The 21,397-nt window shown below is 38.7% G+C and overlaps 1 protein-coding gene across 7 annotated transcripts in view; it reads left to right on the forward strand.

Annotated features, from left to right (window-relative positions):
• The window catches only part of Bmpr1b (bone morphogenetic protein receptor type 1B), a 301,468-nt gene that overhangs the window by 223,139 nt on the left and 56,932 nt on the right, over positions 1 to 21,397 (forward strand). The window lies entirely within an intron of this gene.

A 21,397-nucleotide genomic window follows, 5' to 3' on the forward strand; every position in this document is an offset into this window, starting at 1 on the left:
AGAAGTATGAAATCAAATTGACCAAAACATAGCAATCTTAAAAGAAAAGTGTATCTTAAATTTTTGAATGAAAGAACAATTTTAAGAGCAGGTGAACAATTTTCAATTTGAAAGGAAGGGAAAATTTAATTTGAAATATCTCTGATGGTGATGGCTGAGAGAGAGCTGTGAGGTTGGAAATAAAGCCACAAGATAAGGGGAATATGTATGAGAATGAAATACACGTGTACTTCAATTGTGGGTGTTTGTGAATGCACTTCATAGAACTAAGTTGACAATACTGTTGATGGTGTAAGTATGTACCATTGACTGGCATACACTGTTAATTGGTCCTTATAAAAACAAGGTTTGCATTATCTCCATGTATTCTATAACATTTAAAAATAGATATTATATATTTAAATATATAGTATGGTTTTACTCTAGGGAAAATGCTTTAAAATTAAAAGGTAAAGATAACTAATTCCAAGGAGTCTTGTGATAAGAGGAGGCATAATAAATCATCTACCTAGTTTGTGAGTTTTTTTCCCTCCAAAAAGTGTTATAATCTGATGCTTTATGGAAGATGCTAGAAAGATTTCAGAAAAATTGCTTTCTAAAAAGTTCCAGCAAAATCAAAGCATAATATATGGGCGGAAAAAGTCATCATTCCTCTATTGCAGCTAATGCTACTTTTTTATTATCTGAGTTAGTATTTGCCTTGAAACCTGAATATCTGGATTTAATATTGAATTAGCCAATATACAACAGAGGCCATATAATAGACATAGAATCTTCAAGTAATAAGGTGGCTAATCTTAGAATGTACCTTGAAATATTGTTCTATAAAATAGTATCTTATTTTTTTTTGGTGTGGAGATTGAATCCCAGAGACATTTCTTGTCTTTTTCTAGGTCATACAGCCTTTTGTCAATGTCCCTATCTTGTGCTTTTCCTTGGGCATGTGCACGTATGTATGTCTGCACATGTGTGCATGTGCTTGTTTATGCTTCTATTTATTTATCTTATATTGGTTAGGAGGAGGATTCCCAGGACAAGAGTATCTCAGTTTGAGTCTTAGTTCTGACATCTACTAAGTATGTGAACTCAAGTTATTTTACTGATATCACAATTAATTAATCTCTGCTAAAAATTAGTGACAACAATTGGTTATAGAATTGATTTCATTACTAATATATATTAGCACTTAAAATAGTGTCTGGTATACAGTATTACCTGCAGATTCATTAGTAGCCTTATTAATAACAAGTAATTTATGCAAGCGATAGAAACCAGCCACGCTGGAAATGTACATTGTGGCAAGGTTGTGAAGAATCTGCCCCCACATCTCTGTGTGGTTTACATGATATTTCCTGCTTTTTCACCAATGAATCTTTCTATGGATGAATTTATATGTCATGTTTTATAACAATTAACTTTATGGATGAGGCAAAGCTTTGAGTCACAGGAGTGGAGAGGAGAATTCTTAGTGCCGGGGACAGTATGGAGGGTAGTTGGTTTATAATGTAACTGACCAGCCTAATCTTATCACAGCCTAGATCTTATCTCAAACGGTTTACTCCAGCAGATTCAGGCTTAGACCAAAGAAGCAAGAGTACATCTTGGTACACAATTTGAACTTTAGGATTTTTATTTTGGCACATTGTGTTTGCTCCCAGAAAGCTTTTTTTTTCTTTTTAAACTAAGGATCCTTAATATCATTACCATTCTTCCTAAGTGCTGCTAGAGGAATTTAATGACATTAGAAAAAATACTGGATTTGATAACCTAAAATCTAATATGGTATTTTCTCTAGAACATTGGTTAGAACCAATGTGCCCTTGTTTGTGTGTGTGTGTGTGTGTGTGTGTGTGTGTGTGTGTGTGTGTGTGTGTGTGTGTGTGTGAATTGTGGGACTTGAACTAAGAGGCTGGGTGCTATTCTTGAGTTTTGTTTTTGTTTTTGTTTTCCTCAAGGCTAGTGCTCTACCACGTTGAGCCACTTCTGGTTTTCAGGTTGTTATTTGGAGAAAAGAGTCTCATGGGCTTTCCTGCCTGGGCTGGTTTTGAACCATGATCTTCAAATCTCAGCCTCTGGAGTAGCTAAGATTATAGGTGTGAGCCTAATTGGCTCTCGGCTAACAGTGTACACTTCTGAAAGGGTGAGCCTTGTTCTGTCGTTTACAAAGTTCCCCTTAAAAAGAGAAGTATAAATTCCTAGAGATGTTTTCCTCTATAAAATTAAGCTGACAGGTTATCACAGCACTATGAATGTATATAACACTGAGCCTTCCGTGGAGCCAAAATATCATTTTAACCTGGCTGAAACAATACTTTTTCTTCCATGCTTATTTGCAATGCTAATTTTTTTTTTTTTACTATTTTGAGCCCCAATTCAACAAAGCTTCAGAAAACATGTCCATATGAGCCAAAACACTTACTTTTAACTTACCATGTAATTGCTAATAAAGTTATTTGGATTTTTTTGAATTAATATATATATTTATATGTATAGATACAGAGAGAGAGAGAGAGAGAGAGAGGGCACTTGCTGTCTCTAGTTCAAGAGTGCTTCTGAAAACAGATACAGGAAAAATGGGCAAGAAAGGAAAGAAGTAGGAATTGACTCCTTTTGAGTGTAAATAAATAAATAAATAAAAATCCCCAAACTCAACTTACATAAAGAGCCCTTCCTCTCCATGGTCCTTAATACTTTAAATAATCCAAGTTTGCATCTTGTCTCTGCAATGCCAAGACACACGCCATATTTTCCCCGTGTGACATTTATGTCTGACCTGTTTGACAGTCATTCAACATTTAAAAGTCAGTGACAAAACATTTTACGCAAAATTACAACTAATAGGGAAAATCCCAAAAGCAGAAACAGGAGGATAACACACATGGTTGTGAGTGTGCAGTCTCTGCATTGGATGATAATATTGCTATAGCAGCATTATATTTGAGGAAATATTTTTTTGAGTGAAACATGATTCTGGCTACCATATGGCCAAATATAGTGAAAATGTGGACTGTTAGACCGACACAGCTGTTAAATGCATAAATGTGGTTCTGTGTTTAAAATGTTTTCTACTACTGCTATTATGCGGCCTTTCCAACAATTAATCTCAGGCTATTAATCGGCAGTAACTGCAAGTTGTGGTAAGCATCACAGATGGAGGAAACTTGATCTCTCTGTAATCCACCTTAGAAGGGAAACGACTGAACTCTAGTTCCCAACCGAAGTTCTGAAGAGTAGAACGAATAAAGATATGCGCCCAACTCTTGGATGTAGCTTCAAATCATTTGACTCTACCTTTTTATGAGAAGTTGTGATCTTTATAATGTGGTAGAAATCCAGATTGATAAGGTGTCAATGTGTATGGATCTCTGTGCATATATCTTTATTTTTGTGTATCACATATTTGTAATCTTTTTTCCCTTAATTTGTAAATTATCTTCAAGTGATTGTACACAAGAAGTGCCATGCAGCAAAGCAGTTTATGAATACAACGCATCTTGATCAGTAGCACGCCTTTCAATGTTCTCACCCCCTTTGACCCACCCTTTCCCTTACTTTCCTAAATTTTGTGGCAGATACATTGAATTCTTGACTGCATTTTCTCTCTCTCTGCCTCTCCTTCTCTGTCTACTTCTCTATCCTTCGCTCCATTCCCCCACCCGTTGGAAGTACCCATTTCCTGGTGTTGGTTTTGCTGGGTTTTGACCTAGTCTTTCTAAAAGATTATACTATGTGAACTCTCCATAGAGTCAATTTTACTTCAGTTAATTCATTTGTAACCACTTGCATACTGCCCAATGTGTTTACTTATAGATTTATAGGCACATTCTATCTACCACAAATGAAGAAAACCATGCAGCCTTTGTTACTCTGGGTCTGGCTTACTTCACTTAACATAACTTTTTCCAAGTCTTTCCTTTTCCTTACCAATGGTGCAATTTCATTCCTTCTAACAGATGAGTAAAATTCCATTGTGTTCATACAGGGTATTTTCTTGATCCATTCATGCATTGAGGAACATCTGTAAACTTTGAATTATAAATATGTGGAGGTATTGGAAGAACTATAATATTGGTAATATTAGCATGACATCAAATGTTGTTTTTCTTCTGTAGGCCAGTTGAATCAAAGGTAACACTTTAGAATTATTTCATTGACTGACAACTGTCAGAAGTTAAGTCTTTGGATGTTCTCATTTCCAAAGAAACTGAGCAAATCTTCAAATAAAAGAAAGGATCAGTAACAACGAACTAGAGGGAGGTTATTTTAATCAGTCAGTCTTTCTGTCAAATTTTCTTATTCTATATTTTGGATCAAAATAGGTTGTTTTGATCTTATATTTTTAAAAAATCTATATGATAATTAACTTGCCAATGACTTGGGCAGTGCCATTATAAAAATGCATGAGGTCATTCTGTGTCTCAGAACTATAATCTCTTGCTTGTTCCAGGTCTCCCATTTCTAAGAAAGAAACGTTGACCTCTGTGAAATCTGTTTTCTCTGCTTGATATTATCTATAACACATTTCTTTGATAATTTACTATTCACATATTAGTAGCAATGATATTTTAGTTATAAAGAAGAGAAACTTGGCCAGGCACCAGTGGCTCCTGTCTATAATCCCAGCTACTCAGGAGGCTGAGATTTGAGGATCGTGGTTCAAAGCCACCTCAATCAGGAAAGTCCTTGGGACTTTCATCTTAGCCACCCGAAAACTGGAAGTCGACTGTGGCTCAAAAGGGTAGAGTGCTAGCCTTGAGCAAAATGCTGAGGAACAATGCCCAGGTCCTGAGTTCAAGCCTCACAACCAACAGCCCCCCCCAAAAAAAAAGAAAAGAAAAGAAAAAAAAGAAAGAAAGAAAAGAAGAGAAATTTTAGCAGAGAAAGAGTTGATTGGAGACATGAAGAAATCCACATAAACACTGGCCTCTTGGGAAGGCCAGGAGGACCACGCTTCTGCTTCTGCTTGGCTGCCTCCCTGAAGCAGATCTTGATGTGGGCACAAAGTTTGCCAGCCAGTGCCTGCCAATACACTGTGTAGCTCATTTGCCTCTTGGTGAACACTAGTCACAGAGGCTTTTCTTGTCCTGATTTGCTCCCTCCTCCAACAAAGAAAAATACAAACCTTTTTGTCACACAAGTATTTCCCACAGCCTGGGAATTGTTTTTGCCTTCCTACTCCCCCCTGCCCCCCCTCACCCAGTGTTGGTCCTGGGACTTGAATTCAGGACCTGGACACTGTCCCTGAGCTTTTCTACTCAAGGCTCTACCCCTTTGAGCCACAGTATCACTTCCAGTTTTCTGGTAGTCAATTGGAGATAAGAGTCTTAATGGACTGTCCTGCCCAGGCTGGCTTCAAACCCTTGATCCTCAGATTACAAGTGGCTGGGATTACAGATGTGAACTACCAAGTCCTAGTTGTACTCTTCTCATGCACATATTTGCTTAAATGTCATCAACCTAAAATTTCCCTTACAGTCTAGGTTAAATTCCCTTCATAAAATTCCTCACTGTAAGTTTATTTCCCCTCTTTGGTAGGTATCATGATTTATTATTATACATATCACTTACCTCTGGAAGCATATCCCTCAAAGGATAAAACTTTGTCTCATTTATTATATTGTTATCTTACCTTGGTGTAAAGCACAAGCTTATTGTGGGCTGGGGTAGGGGGTGAGGTCTGTGAGGAATTCTCTATCCTGGTCACCCTCATTATTTTTATATGATCCAAATGTTCCCCTGATGTCTAGAGAAGTAAGTAACAAATGCTTCACACTGGGCACCAGTGTCTCACCCTTGTAATCCTAGCCATTCAGGAGGCTGAGATTTGAGGATTACAGTTTGAAGCCAGCCCAGGCAAGACAAGCCTAAGAGACTCTGACCTCCAATTAACTAACCCTTTGAAAACAACAACAACAACAACAATAAAACAGAAGTAGAGCTGAGGCTCAAGTTGGTAGAGCACTACCCTGGAGCACAAAAACTCAGGGAATGTGACCAGACCCTGAGTTCAATCCCTGGGACCAGCAAAAACAAACAAAAACCAAATAAATGCTTCACTATTTTTTGTTTTTAATTGTTTGAAGAGATAATCCAATCTATTGCAGAATTTTAACACAATCAACTATACTGTAATCACCTTGTATGGGGACGGCCTCTTGACAGTCATGTATACTCTAAGCAGATACATATTTAGCTTGTAATCACAAACTTTCTGTGGCCAGAGATGTGGCTTAGAGGTTGAATGCATGTCTAACATGCGTGAGGCTCCGGGTTCTATCCCCAGCACTGAGTAATGCTCAGTATAGCTGTTGTTGTCACTGATAACACTGTGACTACTTCCAGGACTCTGTTGTGGAGGGTAAATTGCTATTGGCTAGAAGTTAACTTCTGTATTAACTAGCTATGTGTGTCAAAATTCTAAACATTTTAGTATTTTGAACTTTAGAATCCCGGAAATGTTACTTTAAAAAAATGATACCATGGTTCTGTCATTGCTACAGAATTATTTTAACAGTAAATGAAGGGGTATATGATTATGGGTTCCTTTTTTTCCTTTTTTTTTTTTTTTTTTTTTTGAAGAAAAGGTAAAACTGAAGATATCAGAGTTGTAGCAGAAATGGTCCTGAAACAAGTCTTGAGGCTACTTGACAGATTATGTCTCCAGGTTGTTAAATAGATTCTTCAATTTTTTTTATTAAGATAGTCATTGCAATCCTTGTGTTTCACAGAGAATACCATTGAGGCAGCAGCTGTAGTCCCTCAAGAATCCTAAGTTTGAGACTCGAATTCTACAGCATTTCCTTGATCATATTGTGAAAGTCAGTGCCTACAGCTATGCTCCTGCTTTCTCCTAAGGTCCATAGGAAAGTCCTTCTCCCTCTCTTCCTTCCTTTTATTCACTCTACTTCTTCTCTGCTTCCTTCTCTCTCATTATCCCTATAAGCATATTCTCTTCTTTTCTTCTTTTTCTTTTTTTTTCCTTTGAACTCAAGGCTTTGTGCTTGTCCTTGCTTGCTAGGCTGGCAGTCTACCACTTGAGCCATACTTTAGCCTTTCTCTACTGTTTATTTTGAAGATGGAGCCTCAACAACGAACTATCCTGCCCAGGCTGGAGCTATGATCCTCTGGACTTCAGTTCTCAGAGTAGCTAGGATTACAGGCTTGAACCACCAGTGCCAGGCTTGAGAATAATTCACATTTTTAAAACCCTCATGAGTATATGTTGAATAATGTCTGACTCATAGTTTTTCCTGGACAACAGGCCCTGGAGTACACAATGTCTCCTTGCTCATCTGGGTATGTTTGCAAGTTCAGTAGGAGTTTTATATATGTGGAAAAGGTCACTAAGATATTTATTTTTTTAATTTTTTTAATAATTATATTTGTTTTTAATCATTGTTATCCCATCCCTCATTATCTCCCACTTACTCCTCCCTGATATTTACTTTTATTAGTTGTGGAACTTTAGTAATTAATCAATGAGCTGAGCCAAAAGCGACACCACTGAATATAGCAAAGTATCTTAAAATTCTGTCTGTCCACGAGTCTGTTTATTTTCAGATACAACCTAGGCCAAGGTTTGTTTTGCAGACTCTTCAGGAAACTATCTTTCTGTTATTGTATTTATAGACCTACTCAGTACCAAACTATGCTTTTGCTAGTGTTGGCCTTCATTTTGACTTCCATTTAAAAGAAAATTACCATTTTTCCCCGTTTGAAAAAACAAAATCAAATCAGTATTTTTGATCAGTATTTTTTTCTTGCAAATCAGAAAAACAAAAACTTTCTGATAGTAGTTGGTTGCTTTACTGATTATATACACAAGGAACAAAAATCTCAACTATGCTTGTGTGGGTTTGAATTCAAATATTTCAATGAGTATTTAGTTGGTTAGTGCCCATTCTGGGGCTTGAACTCAGGGTTTGGGTACTGTCCCTGAACTTCTTGTGCTCTAGGTTAGTACTTTACCTTTTAAGCCAGAGCTCAACTTCTGGCTGTTTGGGTAGTTAATTGGAGATAAGAGGCTCCTAGACTTTCCTGTCCAGGCTGTCTTTGAACCATGATCCTCAGATCTCAGCCACCTGAATAGCTAGGATTGCAGGTGTGAGCTACTGGTACTTGGCAGAAGCTACATCACAAGGCAGCAATATTTTTATGTCTTTACTTTAAAACAAACAACCACCAAAGTCCACCAGAATTTGTGGTGGATTGTAAGACTAATATGTTGTGTGTATATTACTCCATGACCTTTTAGCTCCTTTGAGTGAGGAGGGTTAGCGATTGGCTCTCTGGATGTCAGTGACATCTGACCTCAGGTGAGTCTCTTAAGACCAGAGCGTGACAACCTGGCTCTGTCTTAACATGAACGCAGGAGGTCATGTCCCCTTTTGGAGGATCCTGACCAAATTGTCTTTTCACGTGGCACTTTCTTACACAGATTATCCATAAGCCACACGTGTTTCTTATGTTTTCATAGCATTATTTTAGCTTATTGAAATCAGACAATATCAGTTAATATTTCCTACTTAATTTCCTATGCCCTGAGTGAAAACATGTTCTAACTCAGGTCTGCTTGCAAAGGAACTCATATGAATTACAGATACATGGAGATTCTTTCAATAGGGACATTTCTGGAGATGGCGTTTTTTGGCTTGGATTTTATGAATAGACACCAAATTGTTTGCTCATAACAAAAGCATGTTAAGCTATTATGCTTATTATCAGTCTATACTGCTTAGCTTCTTCTAGTGAAAAAATTATATATATTTAATATAGTATATATATAATTTTCCATTTCTTTTAAATATCCTTAATGATAAACATCTTGCAAATTAGATTTTCATATATTTCATCTCTTTCTTATGCTCAATTTAATCTATCAAAGCCACACATTGTAGGAGACATCTGGTATTGAGCTTAAGCAGCTGGGTTTCATTTGTAAAGGTTTTGAGCAAATTCTGGTGCTTGCCAACAATAATACAGCCGTTGGCTGGTAGGTTTTCTCTGTGGCAGCTTTGTGTGGAGAAAAAGAAGAGACCTGAGTTCAGGATCAGGTGAATTTCTGCCTGGTTCTGGCCTGACTGGCAAAATGTGAGGGCTTTGTCAGCTGTGTAGTCAAGCAGCTGAGGGTAGACTATGTGTCTGGTGACCGGTGTGCAGCCGCCATTCAGCAGTGGAATAAACATGGCACCTGTTGCTCTTATCCCAGGTTTTCTGTGAGTCCTGTGTCCAAATCACTGTATGTCCCACTGAGAACCCCATCCCACATCTACTAAACCCAAACCCCAAGAGCAGAACCCAGAAAGTGTCTGCTTAAGAAGCTCTTCCAAAGGATTTCATGCACACTGGATTAGAGCTCATAAATTTCATTTCGTTCTTTACCCACAGATAGAACCTCTGAAATACAGTGAAGAATTGACTGTATTAATACATAGGAAAAATGAATTGTTGGAATTGGTTTCAAAGGTTAGCTAGAAGCCCGTGCCTCGTGCCTGCCTGTAGTCCTAGCTACCCAAGAGGCTGAGATCTGAGGTTCTTGGTTTAAATCCAGCCTGGGAAGGAAAATTTGTGAGACTTATCTCCAATGAACCACCAAAAAAAAACCCCAAAGAGCCAGAAGTAGAAAAGCTGTGGCTTATATGGAAAATCATCTGCCTTGTGGGGAAAAAGCTAAGGGACAGTGCATAGGCCCTGAGTTTAATCCCCAGTACTAGCATGCACACACACACACACACACACACACACACACACACACACACACACACACACACACACACACACACACACACACACACACACACACACACACACACACACACACACACACACACACACACACACACACACACACACACACACACACACACACACACACACACACACACCAGTCGGACCTGGTGGCTTATGCCTATATTCCTAGCTCTTCAGGAGGTTGAGATCCAGAGGATTGTGATTCTAGGCCAACCTAGGTTAAAACAAAGTTCGTGAGACCAATCTTAATTGATTAAGATAGCTGAGCATGGTTGCAAATGTCTATGTGAGAAGCATCAATAAGAGGATTGTAGCCTCCATTGGTCTAGCAAAATGTGAAACTCTTTTCAGAGAGTAAGGAGAGCAACAAAAAGGCTATGTGCATTGCTTACGTGGGAGAGTATCTGCCTAGAAAGTGCGAAGTCCTGAATTCCGACTCCAGTACTGAAAGTAATTTTTTCCTATAGACTCTTACACATGCTGCATTGTATGACTTGCTATTGAACATGATAGCAATACCATATCCAGTGCTGAAGAAGGATCATGGAGTCCTGGGAAGAGTCTACTTCTCAAGTCTATATAGGTGATTTCTGCCTCCTGGTAGTCAAACACCTGCTAGGCTTCTGGAGTTCCCTTCAGAGTTTCTCTCTGGGAGCTAGCTTCAGAAAGCACCCAGTGGTGGTTTGCTTGCTCCTGCCTGAGCCCCATGCCCACCCCAAGCTCATGAAACATGTTGTTCCCAGTGAAAAATAATTTATATCGTTGTGGTCATTTAGCTGTGTTGGGACCTGTTCTGGAAAGAAACAAGAGTCGTAACTCTCTCTTCTCCTGGAAAAGTTCTGTGCCAGAATTCTGACTACCCTAGCTTAGTATTGTTTTGCTGGTTCTGGGCCCAGGATTGAGTTTTCCAACCATCTTTTTTTGTTTTTTTGAGGTCCATGGCAATATAGAAGCATACCCAGGGAATATGTGTGGATGGGAGGTTTGTCGTTTTATAAGTTCATATGTAGCAACGTCCTGTTGTTCACCATCATTAACTGGAAATATGCTTTTTTTATTTAAACCTTATCTTGCTTTGAAATTAGCCATCAGTCATTTGAGACAGATTCTGTGCTCTTTGAAGGGCTTGATTTAAAATAAGCACACACACACACACACACACACACACACACACACACACACACACACACTCACCACTTGCAATGTATTCAGGCAATACACTAGAAATAAAAAAAAAAAATTAAAAGAGGCTGGGGAGGGGCAGCCTAATGCTTGGGATTGTCTCATTCCATGATCCCTGTCATGCATGGGGCTACGTCTGCAGCTTTTTGAAGTTGTTGGAGGAAGCTTAGCCACGCAGCTGTCTCTAATGTACTGTGAACCTTGAAAAGGAATTTCCTTTCAAGTAAGAAAGGAAGTAGTTGGTGTGTGGGATGGTGGAACTGAACACTTTTTTTTTGAAGCAGAAAATAAAGTACCATTATGTCTATTTATCTGATCTAAAAGAAACCTGGTAAGGGTGTGCATAAAAGATAGCTACTCTCCCATTTGTACCAAGATCGAGATAATTTTAATGACCTTCTGTCTTCTCATCCTTGCCAGGGAGAACAATGAAACACAGGGATTTTAGGTGGCTTTGTCTACAGTGGATCAGTAAAAGAGGCAGAATGGGACTTGGGATGTCAGAGTTTGTCTCTTGTTCTTCAGGAATTGAACATTTGATTTTTGAGTGCTGAAGGAAAGCCTTTGCCAGAGAGATTACGAAGTTTTATTTTAGGAGACGTTAACACCCAAACCGCAACCACCAACAATAATTCAATGTATGAGTAAGAACCAGAACTGATAGCTACTGTTTTTTTTTAAATATCTAGAACTTGATTTTATTTTTTAAAAAATCTAGGAAAAAATGAAACACAGTCAACTGAACTTTTGTTTGAAGTCCACTTATGTGAAGTTTCAAAGGTTTTGCCCAGTGTTGGAGGGTAAAAATACTCAATTTTGAATTATTCTCTAATTTCTTATTTTATGAATTATTTGTATTATCTTTAAGTAGGTGTACAAAGGAGTTGCCAGTCACCGAAGCAGTTTATGAATACAGCACATCATGCTCAATGTCACTCCTTTCAGTATTCATACCTACCCCTCCGTTCCCAACCTTTCCCTTGCTTATCTTTATATGTGTGTGTGTGTGTGTGTGTGTGTGTGTGTGAAGAGAGAGAGAGAGAGAGAGAGAGAGAGAGAGAGAGAGAGAGAGAGAGAGAGAGAGAGAGAGAGAGAGAGAGAGAGAGAGAGAGAGAGAGAGTGTGTGTTATGGAGCTCGAATTCAGGGCCTGGCACTATCCCTGAGCTTCTTTGGCTCAAGGCTATCACTCTACCACTTGAGCCTCAGAGCTACTTCTGGCTTTTTCTGAGTTGATTGGAGACAGGAGTCCCATGGACTTTCCTGCCTGAGCTGGCTTCAAACCGTAATCCTCAGATCTCAGTGTGTGGAGTCAGTAGGATTGCAGGTGTGAGCCACCTATGCCAGGCTCCCTTGCTTACCTTAATTTTAGGCCATGTATTGAATTTTTTGTAATTTAACAACTCAGTTTATGTATACAGTGCATCCTGATCTGTGTCATCCCTCCCCTTCAACCCACCCACTCCTCCCCTTGAATTTCTCAATTCTGTGGTATGGTATATACAATGAACTCTTGCCTGTCTTCTCTCCCCCTTCCCAATTCATTCTTCTACTTCTCTCCCCTCAGTCCTCCCCTCCTGTCTTGCAAGTAACCATTTCCTGGTACCTATTCTGTTGGGCTTTGACTTGGTTTTTCTAAAGAATTATATCTCCGTGGAGTCTATTGCACTGCAGTTAATTCATTTGCAACCCCTTGCTTACCACCCAATGTGTTTACTCTTAGATTTATTGGGCATCTTCTATCCTAGCTGCTGTTTTGATGATTCTTACCATTTCAGTACATGTTAGGTTCCAGAAACTACTCTATGCAGCCCTGTTTAAGCTGTCACAAAGCAATGGTCATGGGGCAGTGGTTTATGTACAATTTGTTCTGACCCAGAATACCGTAATATCTGAAACGAGAAGGGGAGAAATTTGAGGAATGTATTTGAGTTCTAGGAGGAAAGTGTTGCAGCCCACCTTGAAGAATCCTGTCCTTTTACTTTTCGCTAACTTATCCATCTAAGGTTATGTGAAAAATATCCCACATAGCTCTGGCTGCAAAGAAGAAATCTGATCTGCAGCTTTGCTTCTTGAGAGTGAGGGCTAACTCTGCAGATTTACTTCTTAATGCTAAAATTACTTGGTCATTGTTCCTTCCCATGTTAGGATATCACTTGTACTGAGATACTCTAGATTTACACACTGGATTTTGTGGCCCTGGGCAGTTGGGATAAAATGTGTTAGAATCATTTAATCTTTAGTAGAGATTGCTGTAGTGCTAACTTTATTTTTAGCATCTCTGTATTGACTATATCTTCGTTAATTCTGAACCCACATTTGGGATTTTGTAAGTAAAATGCTTGACTTTTGTTTTGATTCTTCTATCTGCTATGGGAGGGGTTTTAAAGATCTTCCGAGGATGTAATATCCTCTCTTCATATTTCATAAGACATATAAGCAAAATTACTATCCACCCCAGAACTTCTGTAATGTTTTAATTCTTAGTCTGGATAGTTTTACTATTTTTGGTAGGTTAAGATAGATAATTACTTTATTATTTACAAAATACTCAAAATGTTCTAGGGATGAATAAAGAGCAAAAAGGTCCGAGAGTGTGGCATACATTATCAAGTGTCTGCTTAGCAACATTGAGGCCTTGAGTTCAAATTCCAGTCAATGCACACAAACACAGGCACACACACACCAAAAGAATCATGTTGGTGATCAATAAGGAGCAATGGAACCCCACCTGGGAATAAATAATGATGTGACCACTCTGCCAAACTCTGATAGTCCCTCAGATTATTAAATATATAGTTGCTTTATGATCCAGCAACTTGATTCTGATACATATGAGACTTGGAGAAGAGTAAGGATATAGGTCCAAAAATGTTCACAGCAGCAATATTCATAATAGCTCCAAAGTAAAACAACACAAATATCAATAGTTGAACAAAATGTTGTACATCTAGAAAATAAAATATCTGTCCACAAGAAAAAATAAAGTACTGACACTTATGATAATATAAATGAGCATCAAAATGACTGCTACGTGAAAAAATGAAGTGCAAAGACCAATGCTATATTGTTGCATTGATCAGAAAATTGCACACAGTGTAAATCAAGGTCTAGACCACTGACGGAGAATGGACGGATCATTTCAGGCTTCCTGGAGTAGAGTGTGATGATCCAGCAGCGACCACTGTGTGTTTAGGGGAGGCTGAAAGTGTTCTAAAATAAGATTTGTAATGGTTACACCATATACATATGCCAAAAAGGATTTGACTGTACAACTTGAATGGGTGCCTTATGGTGTATGATTTCTATCATCATAAATAAAGATTTAAATTTTTACAGCAGTGATACTACATTCAGATACTACAATTAGATAGTCAGAGCTGAAGGAAAAGCAAATGGATGCTCATTTGGCCTTATCATAGAGTATATTAGTATTATTATTTTGTCAGTTGTGGGGCCTGAACTTTGGGCCTAGGCGCTGTCCCTCAGCTCTTCAGCTCAAGGCTAGGGCTCTACCACTTGAGCCACAGCACCACTTCCAGCTTTTTCTGCTTTTGTGGTGCTGAGGAATCAAACCCAGGGCTTCATGAATACAAGGCAAGCATTCTACCACTGAGCCACGTTCCAGCCCAGTATTTTATTTTGGAAAGAAAACTGAAGACTGTAAAAATGAGTTGGAAGAATCCAGATTCTGTTTTTTTTTCCCTTTTGTGTATTTGTAGAATTTGATAGACAAGAGAGATCCAGTATATACTCAAACTCTACACGCTTTCAGCTACAAACATTATAGCTTTTGCTTTTTCCTTAATAGTTAAAAGACTTGGTTTAGAAAATATACTCTACAACTGAAATATTATTGGGGTCCCCTATTGACCGTTGTTTACCTTTACTTAACTATAATACTTTAGCTCTAAAATAAAAATAGGCAGTTTAATCATTTTTATGAGAGACATATTTGTGATTAAGAGTTTGCATCAGCCCCAATTCAAATCAGAGAATTGTTCCTTTGCTGGAAATTTAGCAGAACTGCCCACCTGAAATGCTGTCACTCAGTTAAGGTGATAGGCTGATTCCTGAGATGCTGCTATTCTTAATTCGGAGACTAGCCTTGTGGTAATCTGTTGATTTGTCTGTGAAGCTGTTCCATAGGCTCTCCCCCTGCAGATGAAAGTATTCTCTTAGGGATGGAAGCCGGCAAGGCTCATTCTGGAATCAAAGTTGCCCATTTCTCTTCTACTTGATTACATAGTTGGAATGCCTTTCCTCACTGACAGGCCATTCTCAGATAGGTGGACTCCTAGACAGAACAAAAATGCATTTCCCTAGAATGTTGTTTTATCCTTGTTCATTCAAGGCCAGGGCTGTGTGGGGAGGAAAATTGACCTTGCAATCTTGAGGCTTATATATCAGACTATGACTAACAACCTATGAACCTACCCAGCGTTCAAGCTGATTCAGGGTGCTTGTAACTATAGTTGTGGCAACATTCAAATACAATTGGAAAGAGTTCCATGAAGAACCCAGATTAATACAATCCCCCACACTGGGGTAGCTAGAACTATGAGAGTGATTGTAGTCATTCAAGCAAAGCAAAACCAGTGATATGAGAGTGTGTGGAATGAGATATTTGTGAGGAAACAGGCCATGGATCTATGTTGTGACAAGGCCTGTTTTTCTTAGGAGAACCTTAGCTCAGCATTACAGGGGAACTGCTGGAAAAGCAAGTTCTTGGGTCCCACTGTGCCTTACTGAATCAGAAGCTCAAGAACCACGTTCTTGTGCATGTCTCCAGGTGATATAGAGTGCACAAATCTTAGGATAACTAGCAGGGCCTGGGAGCCATTTTCCTGCCAAAGGCCATGAATATTTGCATGGATATAGGCAGGTGTTCCCATGCAGCTGAGGACAGTGTAAGTGCCGGTCCAGTCATGGACCGAATGATTTGCTGGGCCTTATAGGATCCAGGGGCCTGATATTCCCCAAGCCGGCAATGAGGTCAGAAGGTTGAATTTGTCTCCCATTGCAATAGAAATACATGAAATATTAGTGAACAGAATTAGAGCATGGCTGATAGAATGATTAAAGCAGTGCTAGATGGGGTATTTTGCTTTGTGTCCCTAGCGGGAGAATTTCACTTCGTTAAGTATAAAAATCCCATATATCTGTCCATCAAATTTAATCCATACATTATGAAGGGCATATAGGTTTGTAGGGTTTTTGCTACTGTTGTTGTTATTGTTGGTTATGGGTATTGAACTAGGGTTGGCACTGTCCCTGAGCTCTTTTGCTCAAGGCTAGTGGCCTACCAATTTGAGCCACCGTACCACTCTGGTGGTAAATTAGAGATTAGTGTCTCTTGGGAACTTGTCTGTCCAGGCTGGCTTTGAATGGTGATTGTCAGATCTTGGCCTCCTGAGAAGCAAGGATTACAGGCATGAGCCACTGGTGCCAGCTAGAGTTTCTTCTAATTGACAATTGTTTAACAATTTGATAGAACTTTAGAAGTCTCCAACTTAAAAGATTATTTTCATTTTGCTATAAATGACAGGCAGTTCTGCTAGTGTGCTATTTTCTTTTGCACATTTAGATTATTTTACCCATTTAACAGGACCAGGTGTACTTGCAAATCTTGAAGATATTATCTATATAATTTTCAAAAATGGCTAAGTGCAGTCTTTGGGTCATTTGTTTTCTGTGTAATTTTCCCATGCATGTTTTGCATTTTAAATAATTTCATTTTTCCTCTTATCTTGGTATGCATCAGTAACACATGATCTATGGGAAGAGCCATTTGTTCCAGGTGGAAAGAAGTAGACCTAGAAAACGTAGGAGGCCAAGAAGTTAACTCAATGGAAATCTATAGTGAATCTAAAACTAGAGTGGTTACATTTTTTCCCCAGCAGAATGAAAATGGAATAATGCCAAAAAAGAATTGTGAGAAATTTGCTGGTTTCCGCCCTGAATGAACAACATCCTTAATTAAATATGAACAAAATACGTCATCTAGCTCTCTAGATAATAGAAAGCACATTGAAAAGAGATGTATTACTTCCTATCATCTATCTGTTTCTCTGCTTTTTCATTTTGGTTTGCTTTGTGATGGAATCTTACTATGTTGCCCAGGCTAGTCTTGAACTCTTGGCCTCAAAACATCCTCTTCCTTCTACCTCCTACTTCAGCCTTGCAAGTAGCTGAGCGTTACAGGTATGTGCCACTACATTCTACTACAAAAGTTGTTTTCCCTGTAAATCTGAAATGGAGATAATAGCAGAAAATCGGATTAAGTTATCTTGTTTTTCCAGAGTCATTTGGGTCAAAGTTGGAATGATTTTACTTTACCACCCAATGAGTGACTTTTTGTGTTTCAGTGGAACATAAAATTAAAATTCAGTAAGCATTTTTACTCTTAATCTACCTAATCCTGTAAAATATCCTAGAATATCTCACACACAGATCTTGTCTACGAGTTAATTGTTTGGAAAAAAGGAAGTAGCTTGTTCTAATAAAAAATGGAAAGACATGAATTTCAATTCTCTCCTTGTTACTACTTATGTACTCTGGATATCACTGTTAAAAATCTCAGAGGACAGGTGAGAGTAAAATACTGAAGTATTTCATGTGAACAGTTGGTTTGGGGAATTTGTTATTTCATCTATGAAATATATAATGAGTTGGAGAAACAATTTTTTCTTCATTTTCTCCTCCTTTTATGACATCTTTAGTACCTCTCAAAGTTGTGATATGCCTGTGACATCCAGGGAAATATTTCCAGATGGCAGTCACCTTCGGGATGGTAGGCATATACAAACACAAAGAATTCTTGGAGAATAGATGATTGTGCGTGACTCTGACTCCAACTAAAGGGTAAAAAGGAATTGTCTGGGATAGAGAATGGAATTAAACACATTATAAGCAGTGAAACCAATATGCACAGAAGGAGAGGAGAGGGGATAGGGAGAAGGATAGAGAGAAACAGAGAGAGAGGGCTAGACAGAGTCAGAGACAGAGAGAGAAAGAGAGCTACAGCCTATCACTGTAGAGCTGGAGACAAAAGGAGGGAATAGCTAATTCAAGATTGTAAGCAGGAGACAAAAGAAGTTTGTATTGACCCGGGCCAGGACACACATGCTTTTTTCCTATAGAATTCATAGATCCTTAGCTGGTTCCGTTCATGTAACTATATGGAAAGTATTTTCCTCTTCCTCTTTGAGTTGTTAATGATTTCATCCTTGTAATTGATTTGACAATTATTTGACATTATTTCAGCTAGTCTTTCTCTCTCACATAGTGTACATAGCTTGTTGGAAAATGATCTCTACACTCTCTCTATGGGGTTCCTCCACAAATCACTTTGTAATCTTTATATTTTTTTTATCAGTCATGGGGCTTGAATTCAGGGTCTGGGCACTGTCCCTGAACTTTTTTTGCTCCAGGCTAGCATTCTGCCACTTTGAGCCATAGCTCTATGTCTGGTTTTTAGATGGTTAATTGGAGATAACAGACTCACAAAGGACTTTCCTGCCCGGGCTGGCTTTGAACTGCTATCCTCAGATCTCAGCTTCCTGAGTAGCTAGTATTACAGGCATGAGCCACTGATGCCTGGCTCATTTAGCATCTTTTAACCGAATAAATGAAGGGAAAAGGAAGGGTTCCAGGGAATATAGACAATTAAAATGATGGTGTTGTATATCGTATGGATCAGAGAAGCCTGAGAAGGAAGAAATCTAAGAAAATTCTTGAGAATTTCCACTTTGAAATCTGGGTGGACAGTGGTTATGTGCATTAGAGAGAATGATGAAGAAAGCAGATTTAGCTAGGTACTCAGGAAACGGAGGAAGGATAGTCAGGACTTTGAGGATAGGAAAAGAATAGGGTGGAGAGTCCTCAGGGAGGAAGAATGTTGTGCTTCGCATATCACCAAGACATTGAAGCATCCAAAAAGGTAGAGACACAGTCCTTAGTTGGATATACTGGCCTAGAGTTTAGCAAAGTGTACTGTTAAGTGGGCTTAGGAAAACAACACAAGGGAAACCACACATTGCTCTCAGATTTTCTATTTGTAATGTAATAGTCCTTAACAGTTTCTGCAATTTATTTCCTCTCTTGCTTCTTAAAAATGTTCGGAAGTATGCTGAGCGTGATGACACCCACTATAATCCCTGCAAGAAATGACCCTGAGTATAGATTAGCCCCAGATTCTAGCTAACAAATAAACTGAAGCGAAAAGGGGTGGGGCTGGACTCAAATGACACGTGCTTGCTTAGCAGGTGCAAGGCCCTGAGTCTAAACCCCAATCGTGAGAGAAAAAAATAGCAAGAAAAACATTGAAAAGGAAAAGAAGCTTTGCCTCAATCCATGTTTCCTGGTCTATTTAGCAAGTAGGAAAGTTGTACTCTTTATCTGGAGACAGGGTCTCACTTGCATCCTTCAGAGAACAAAGATTTCACCCTCTGTTGTGCGCTGACTACCTTCAAACTACACATTTTGCTTTCACATCCATCTTGTTTTATTGGAAGCATGTGTTGAAGCTCTTTTCTTTCTTTTTTTAAACTTTAGTCACTGGAAATGGCTGTCCTCTTCAGAAACACATCCAGAATACATGCAATGGAAACAGTTAATGATTTTTAGTAAGACTGTTGGCATATATCTAACTCAGTAGTAACAAATACTTAATGGCTATATTCTTTTTCTAAATAAGTTTTTTATTGTGAAAGTACTGTACAGAGGGGTTACAATCACATAAGCAAGGTAATGAGTACATTTCTTATCAAGCATTGTTGCCTCCTCCTTTGTTTTTTCCCTACCATCCCCTCCCTCCCACCTCCACAACTCACCCTCCCCACCTAAATTGTAAAGTTCGTTTTTTGACATAGCATCTTGTACATCTCATTGTTGCAATGGGTCAACCTGTATCAATATCAATGGCTATATTCTTTACAGACATTTTTTGATGTACCTTGAAGCTTATGTTTTGCCAATAATCTTCAAACCTCTGTTCATATTTATTACCTTTTTTAGTAAAGGAGGATCTAATATCTTGAACTGGTAGTTCGATCTAGAAATTAAAGAATTTGACTTCTCAAAAACCAACACAAAACAAAAACAAAACACCAAAACAGCACTTCTGCAAAGATGACAATTTGCAAAACTCCGGGCCAGTGGAGGGTAGAGATGGAAAAGATACTGCTCAAGGAAATTTACAGAAAAGAAAACCAAGTCTCTTAATTTGTGGGCACATCTAAACTCTGAGTGAGATATTTGACTGGGCTATATGCGCTTAATCCCTGCTACTGAGTCTCACACTCTTGATAGCACCAGGCTGTGATGTTAATATTCCCTCGATCTTAGCATACATTTGAGAGAACCCCTAGAAATATAGAGTCTTGGTGGGTGCTAGTGACTCATGACTGTAATCCTAACTTCTCAAGAGGCTGAGATTTGAGGATCATAGTTTGAAGCCAGCTCAAGCAGGAAAGTCTTTGAGACTTATTTTTTTAATTGTTATTATAAAGGTGATATATAGAGGGCTTACAGTTACATAAGTCAGATAGAGAGTACATTTCTTTTTGAACCATGTCACCCCTTCCTTCACTCTCTCCCAGTTTTTCTCTTCCATGTCCACACAAGTTGTATACTTCATTTTCAACATAGTGTCTAGTGAGTACCACTGCTGCATTTGTTCATCCTTTGTCCCTCCCTTGCTGTGCCTCACCTGACACTCCCAAGGACATAAGAATGAAAAAAAAAACAAGACAAAAGGAGAAGAAAACAAACACAGCAACAAATTACAAAAAAGCTAGGTCTCTAGGCATTCACATGGAGTGAGACCAAAGGATGGATATACCTAAGAGAGGATCACAAAGGTACAATAGCTACGTGCATCTGCTCATATAAAATAATACTTATCAAACGAACTCCAGGAAATGTGAGACTCTCTTACCTCCAATTAACCACCAGAAAACTGGAAGTAGGGTTGGGGCTCAAAGTGATAGAGTGCTTGTTGTGAGTAAAAATGCTCAGGGACAGTGCCCAGACTCTGACTTCAAGCCCCTTGACCAACAAAAAAAAAATGACAAATAAACAGAATGCAGAGTCTTTGGCTGCATTGCCTGGACTGCTGTCAACAAAACGGATTGTGAATACATGTATGATCACTAAATTGCATTGCTGGCAGTGATAGTGCAGTTCTTATTTTCTTGGATGGATGACATTGTGAGAGTCATAACACAAGAACTCAAGATAGTTCAGGTTTAATTAAAAGAACCTTTCATATTTACTTTAAAAAAAACCACCTGGTTGTTTAAGAGACTTTATAACTTAGAATGACTACATTACTTAGGATTCTTCCCCAAGAAAGAGAGCCAATACGATGTGCTTAGGTAGGTCTGTATAAGGAAATTAATGATCAACAATTGGCTCACAGGCTTTTGGAGGAAAACAAGTCTCAAGGTTTGCAGGTACAAGCTA

This window comes from Dipodomys merriami, unplaced genomic scaffold (assembly GCF_024711535.1).
Source record: "Dipodomys merriami isolate MVZ:Mamm:240054 unplaced genomic scaffold, mDipMer1.0.p SCAF_15, whole genome shotgun sequence".
NCBI classification, from domain to species: Eukaryota; Metazoa; Chordata; class Mammalia; order Rodentia; family Heteromyidae; genus Dipodomys; species Dipodomys merriami.